The sequence below is a fragment of the Phalaenopsis equestris genome, unplaced genomic scaffold, assembly GCF_001263595.1.
Source record: "Phalaenopsis equestris unplaced genomic scaffold, ASM126359v1 Scaffold000819, whole genome shotgun sequence".
Taxonomy (NCBI): domain Eukaryota; kingdom Viridiplantae; phylum Streptophyta; class Magnoliopsida; order Asparagales; family Orchidaceae; genus Phalaenopsis; species Phalaenopsis equestris.
The window spans coordinates 134,223-141,408 of record NW_018165259.1 but is presented as its reverse complement, the minus strand read 5'-3'; the positions used below and the strand labels follow the sequence as shown (position 1 = coordinate 141,408).

Sequence of the window (7,186 nt, the reverse complement as noted above, 5' to 3'; positions counted from 1 at the left end):
TTGACAAACATCCTTATCGAGTATAATGACTTCCTTAGATTTCAGCCTTTGTAGATGGGTCAGGTTATATTTCTAAGGAAGATAAGGATGTTTAGATCAACTATTTCGTCATGTGGACTTGATTCAACCACATGAGCAGATAGACTCGATTTAGCGACTTTGGCAGGTCGGTTCGGTTCAGCCACTTTAGCAAATGGTTTCGATTCAGTAAGAGAATTTTTAGCAAAAATTTCCGTTTATCGGTATTTGAGTATACAACACGTAAAAATGAAACTTTATATATTAAATATATAAATATATAAATACATGAGAATTGTGTAGTATCCAAATAAAAATACACAATAAAATTGAAAGCAAAAAATAAAAATTAAAAATTAAAAATTAAAAAACTAACACAAAAGCTCACAATTCTTTTAATGCTGACAAAGAGAATCAAGTAAGCTAAACTGTCAGCTATATACATTAACAAATATATAAATTAATAAACAAAAAAGATTATTGTGCGAATTAAAAAAAAAAATCAATAATCAGATGAGAAAACAATTTTTTTTTTCCCTTCATTCATCCTTCTAGGCATCGAATGATTCTCTGCAACACCACAGTCCTGGCCCTCCTTATATCTCAGCTACAACGATCGGCCTGCTCCCCCAAAACCTCAACGCTCTTCATGAAAACTCCAAGCTTTCTTCTAATCTCCTCAACTTCAAACCTCACAGCCTCCTCTTATTCCGAAGTAAAATCCACACAGCAAAGCAAGTAACTGATCTGAATCTCCAGCTGATCAACCATTACTCTGATACTCTCCAAATCTTTAAGAACCAGAAAGGTCCCAACTTGCATGGAGTTTATGATCTTCTTCTCCTCCATAAATGCATCCTCATAATGCTTCAACAGAGAATCAAACCACCTTCCCATCGACCCCAACGGTACAGACGAGGCTGCAGCCAAAGCTGCCGCCACCGGAGGGGCAGCCACTGCGGCAGCCACAACGGAGCAGATTAGAACACTGGCGAAAGTAGCAGCAAAAATGACGCAGGAAACCCTCCTCCAAGCTCTGACAGACTTCAGCTTTTTGTCGGGCTTTCTCAGCTTTCTCCTCCTCAGCATCAGCTTCTCAAGCATTGATCTCTGTTGCTGATATACTGCTTGGAATTCTCTGAAAAATTCTTCCTTGAAGGGGTCGCCGTCAGCCACGAACAGCCTCAGGTCCTCCAATGCCTTCTCATAGTTTACCTCCTCCTCTAACCGCTGGATCGCGGCATTGATGATGAGCTGAGAGTCGCGAGCGTGCATGAGGCAGCGCTCGAGGGCGGCGCAGAAATCTAATGTTTGGAGGCTGTTTTCTAAGTACTCTTCAACGAGGTCGAAGAGCTCGGGTGTCTTCCAGATATCCTTTTTGCATTCTAGGATGATTTTGACGACTTCTTGGTTCATCTCCAGGAAGCAGGTGGTGATCTCTTTCAGGGATTCGAAGGAGACGGAGCGGACTACCTCGCCGGCGGAGAGGGAGGAGACGGCGCGGCTCATACGTTGCAGCAGGGTGGTGTCGATGATCTGTAGCTGCGAATCAGCATTGTAATGCAGATTTGTATCGTTGTCGGAGGGGGAAGGATCAACCCTTGGAGCAGAGGCTTCGGATTTCTTGCTGAGCTTGCCGCCCATTCGAAAAATCTTCACCAAAGTTTCTGAGTTCTTGAAAAGATCTGAACTTTTTGCTCGAGAAACTGCAAGATGTGATATTGGAGGGATTCGAGTTGAGATAACTGAGGAAAAAGAGAAGATGTGGAAGTTTAGGGAAGAAGAAGATATACAGAGAGAAAAAACAGTAGATGAGAAGGAGACAGCTCGATGGCTTGCACGCAAGGGAGAGCGAGAGGGAAAAAGAGATAAGGGCGGCGAGGATCTGGAAGCAACTTCTTGTTTGTTTTATGTTGTCTCCTCTTAAAAAATCTATCTTTCCGGTTTCTGCAGAGAGTTGCAGACGCGGGAACATTATGGCCCGGGTGAAGCATGTCGTGCACGAAAGCGTGGGAAGTGCGGAAAATGGGGATTTAATTAATTTAAGTATTTAACAATTAATTAGGTCAAGTAAATTGACTAACTTAAGACTAATGTTGTACTGTGCGTGCAGTTAATTAATCATTAATTTAAGTTATTTAACTTATATGAATGAATATATAAAAAGGTGTAAATGAGTGGAGTTTGAGAGAGCTCGGGTTTGACTCTTTTTAAATTGGTGAATGGTGTGTTCCTGTTCAACTCGATTCATATTTTTGATTTCGTGTTCGGCTCATATCAGCTTGTTTAAATTAAAGACCGGTTTGTGGCAGCTTTTTTAGAGTGATTTGTATTGAAATCATTGGTTGAAGTTTTTGGAAACTGCAGCCTACGTTTTATCACGAACTTATTACCCCTCTGTCCTCTCTCAATTGTGATATCGTTTGGCTTCTTCTATCACATTTCTTTTGCCCTAGGTACTTTTCTCGATCGCTCTCGTAAAGTGCTTACCCCCTGCCCTAGGTACCTCTCTCTTTTCTTTATCGCGCCTCTCTCTGGTGGCAAAGGGTCGTCTTTCTCTTCTCCATCTTCCCTCTGATCCAGAGAAGGGTCGTCTTTCTCTTCTCCATCTTCCCTCTGATTTCTTGTTAGTGTGCTCTTTATGTAATTCTTGTGCTCATTTTCAATGGAATGACTTTCATTTTGAGATTTGTGGCTTTCACATTTGTGCCTTTTTGTGAGCATTTTATGGATTTTGCAATTTGTAGGATTTTGCCATTTGCAATTTTGTGATCTCCGTCACATACTGGGCACCCAAAACTATTATATTTACTCTGACTTTAGGATTTATGATTTAAGATTATGTTTGTCAGGATCAAATCATTGTGGATGTGATAAAAATAAAAATTAAAGAATGGTGTTTTATCTTTTACCTCCTCTGATTTTGAGTGAGAATTTATAAGAAATGGGTATGATTTTTTCAAGAACTCAGAAACTTCGGTGAAGATTTTTCTAATGGGCGGCAAGCTCAGCAAGAAATTCGATGCCTCTGCTCCCAAGGTTGATCCTTCCCCCTCCGACAACAATACGAATCTGCATCACAAATCGGAGATCATGTCTCACGAAGCAGCAAGCCATGCCTATTCGCAGCTATAGATCTTGACACTACCCTGCTGCAACGCATGAGCCGCGCCATCTCCTCCCTCTCCACCGGCGAGGTGCTCCGCTTCGTCTCCTTCGAATCCCTGAAAGAGATCACCCCTTGCTTCCTGGAGATGAACCAAGAAGTCATCAAATCATCCTAGAATGCAAAAAGGATATCTGGAAGACTTTTAGGATTTTGCCATTTGTAATTTTGTGATCTCCGTTACATACGGGGCACCCAAAACTATTATATTTACCTCTGATTTTACGATTTATGATTTAAGATTATGTTTGGATATGATTTTTTCAAGAACTCAGAAACTTCGGTGAAGATTTTTCTAATGGGAGGCAAGCTCAGCAAGAAATTCGATGCCTCTGCTCCCAGGGTTGATCCTTCCCCCTCCGACAACAATACGAATCTGCATCACAAATCGGAGATCATGTCTCACGAAGCAGCAAACCATGCCTATTCGCAGCTATAGATCTTGACACTACCCTGCTGCAACGCATGAGCCGCGCCATCTCCTCCCTCTCCACCGGCGAGGTGCTCCGCTTCGTCTCCTTCGAATCCCTGAAAGAGATCACCCCTTGCTTCCTGGAGATGAACCAAAAAGTCATCAAAATCATCCAAGAATGCAAAAAGGATATCTGGAAGAAACCCGAGAGTACTAAGAAAACAGCTTCCAAACATCTGATTTCTGCACCACCCTCGAGCGCTGCCTCATGCGTGCTCGCGACTCTCAGCTCATCATCAATGTCACGCTCCAGCGGTTAGAGGAGGAGGTAAACTACTAGAAGACATTGGCGGACCTGAGGCTGTTCTTGGCCGACGGCAATCCCTTCAAGGAAGAATTTCTCAGAGAATACCATGCAGTTTATCGGCAGCAAAAATCAATGCTTGAGAAGCTGATGCTGAGGAAGAGAAAGCCCGACAAAAAGCTGAAGTCTGTCAGAGCTTGGAGGAGGGTTTCCTGCGTCATTTTTGCTGCTACTTTCGCCAGTGTTCTAATCTGCTCCGTTGTGGCTGCCGCAGTGGCTGCCCCTCCGGTGGCGGCAGCTTTGGCTGCAGCCTCGTCTGTACCGTTGGGGTCGATGGGAAGGTGGTTTGATTCTCTGTTGAAGCATTATGAGGACGAATTTATGGGGGAGGAGGAGGGCATATGCAAGTTGGGACCTTTCTGGTTTTTAAAGATTTGGAGAGTATCAGAGTAATGGTTGATCAGCTGGAGATTCAGATCAGTTACTTGCTTTGCTGTGTGGATTTTACTTCGGAATAAGAGGAGGCTGTGAGGTTTGAAGTTGAGGAGATTAGAAGAAAGCTTGGAGTTTTCATGAAGAGCGTTGAGGTTTTGGGGGAGCAGGCCGATCGTTGTAGCTGAGATATAAGGAGGGCCAGGACTGTGGTGTTGCAGAGAATCATTCGATGCCTAGAAGGATGAATGAAGGGAAAAAAAAAATTGTTTTCTCATCTGATTATTGATTTTTTTTTTTAATTCGCACAATAATCTTTTTTGTTTATTAATTTATATATTTGTTAATGTATATAGCTGACAGTTTAGCTTACTTGATTCTCTTTGTCAGCATTAAAAGAATTGTGAGCTTTTGTGTTAGTTTTTTAATTTTTAATTTTTAATTTTTATTTTTTGCTTTCAATTTTATTGTGTATTTTTATTTGGATACTACACAATTCTCATGTATTTATATATTTATATATTTAATATATAAAGTTTCATTTTTACGTGTTGTATACTCAAATACCGATAAACGGAAATTTTTGCTAAAAATTCTCTTACTGAATCGAAACCATTTGCTAAAGTGGCTGAACCGAACCGACCTGCCAAAGTCGCTAAATCGAGTCTATCTGCTCATGTGGTTGAATCAAGTCCACATGACGAAATAGTTGATCTAAACATCCTTATCTTCCTTAGAAATATAACCTGACCCATCTACAAAGGCTGAAATCTAAGGAAGTCATTATACTCGATAAGGATGTTTGTCAACCAATTATTAAAGACGTCCGTCCGACACTGGAACTCCAATCCTTTCATCCTTTCATCCTTTCATCGGGATGTTCTATGCTATTAGTTGATAATACTTAACATCTACATGATGAGATTTCCTGTTGGGTTATTTGGAGCCAGATCCACTACATATAAGTTGTGCGGATTTTTTTGCATTTTAGGAAACCATTTAAAAATTCCCTTCCTTCTATTAATTAAGCTGCTGGTCCCGCCTTATTCCTCTCCAGAATTCCTGAATTATAGCATTGTCTTAATGAGCCATTAAGGCATGATTCCATGCTTAATTTGGATTCACAAAATTAAGAAATTAATCACCTCCTCTATTTGATGTGAAGGAAATGTCCCGCCACCTTGATTGCTAAGAGAAAAGGAAACATTTCTTTGCTGGATCCCGCTTTTGCTTATTGTAGGATTTGTTAATTAAAACATTCCTTCAGTGGGCCTTCTAATTAGGCTTTAAATTCATTCATCGCAAGCAGCCAAGTGCCTCTCCCCTTCCAGTCTACTTCGGCTTTTAAGCTTAAGGCCGGAATCAAAATTGTAGTTTTCTTTTTGTTTGAGATCCTGTAGTCACTCTCGAGTAAGGAGAGAGAGAAGAAAAAGAGAGAGAGAGAGAGAGAGAGGAGCTGAGAGAGTTTTCTTGTAAGTCGATGTAATCGACGGCGTAATCTTTGAAGCAATAAAATTCACTGCAGTTCCGTGGACATAAACAATTTTGTCGAATCATATAAATTTGTGTGTTCCGCTGCTTTTTTGTTTTGATTTTTTTCTCGATCCGATTTTTTGCTTAATTGCCGTCGTTTTTCACAACGTTTCCATCAAGACATTAGAGGAATTTGGATGTCGTAATAAATTATAATTTTATTTACATGTGACAAAAATGATATAATTTAAAAAAAAAATCATTGTTAAGTATAATATAAATATCTTAATTTTTAAATAACCAACGTCATAATAATTTTAGCATGTTATTTTAAAAGATAAAAATGTTTAATTTTAAAAATTTAAATATCAAATATAAAAATCACACAATAATAATTTTTTTAAGAAAATTTATAGTGAATAGAAATTAAATGTCGTAACATATTATTAAGATTAATATAGCATTAATATATATTAATATTTGGCCATTTGTATTTCGCGATCTCTTACATTATGGAAGAAAATAATTTAAAATAGCAAAAACTTTGTGCAAAAAGCAAAATATTATTAAATTGTTTTAGCCTTTATAATTTAGTTGCACATCTTTAAATCATTAGTTACACTTTTTTTCTTTAAATTGAAAGGCATGGGAGTATGAACAGCTACAGGAATAGCACATTGGGCTTCCACCTTGTGTTTGTCATCTTATTTTAGGCTTATAAAATTTCTTAAAAATAAATTATTAATATTATTGCCTAGTTTGTTGGACCGGCGGTTCAAACGGTTCTTGCTGATTCAATTACAAAATTGATTATTTCGTATATTCGTGTCCGACCAGGTATTGATTCATGTTTGAACCGATCGACCTGATTCATTTTCTAAATATTGTTATCTATGATTCTGTAATCTTCCTCTCTCATGAATAAAATGGGAGAGAAAAAGAGATGAAAGATCTCTCGGATGGATCCTCTCTTCCTCAACCAAGTGATTGGCAATCTTGAACTCTTGATTCATCTTTTTATCTCTCTTACTTTTGAAAAACCTATAATTGAGAAAATCTTGAAGGAACCACCTTCTTTTTGCTTATTAATACACTTAAAATATATATTATTTTTATACACATTTTTATACCTATTTTTTGAGATATTATGTTTTAATGAAAAATATTTGTGTATTTTTTTGTAAGCACAATCAAATGAATGAAAATACTAAAAGGAGTGAAAAATGATCAAATTTAGAGCACAAATGAAGAAATGTGCAAAATTGAACCGGGGCGCCTAAGCGCCCAGGATTGGCGCCTAAGCATCAGATGATCCGCTCCTAAGCGACAAGTACCGTGCGCTTAAGCGTCAAAGTTAGTTACTTGAAGAAATATTTAATTA

The 7,186-nt window shown here is 38.7% G+C and overlaps 2 pseudogenes; one reads left to right on the top strand and one right to left on the bottom strand.

Moving 5' to 3' along the window:
- Nucleotides 1-561: 561 nt before the first annotated feature.
- LOC110031443 lies at nucleotides 562-2,022 on the bottom strand (annotated as a pseudogene).
- Nucleotides 2,023-3,550: 1,528 nt separating this feature from the next.
- On the top strand, nucleotides 3,551-4,580 carry LOC110031442 (annotated as a pseudogene).
- The last annotated feature ends 2,606 nt before the right edge of the window (nucleotides 4,581-7,186 follow it).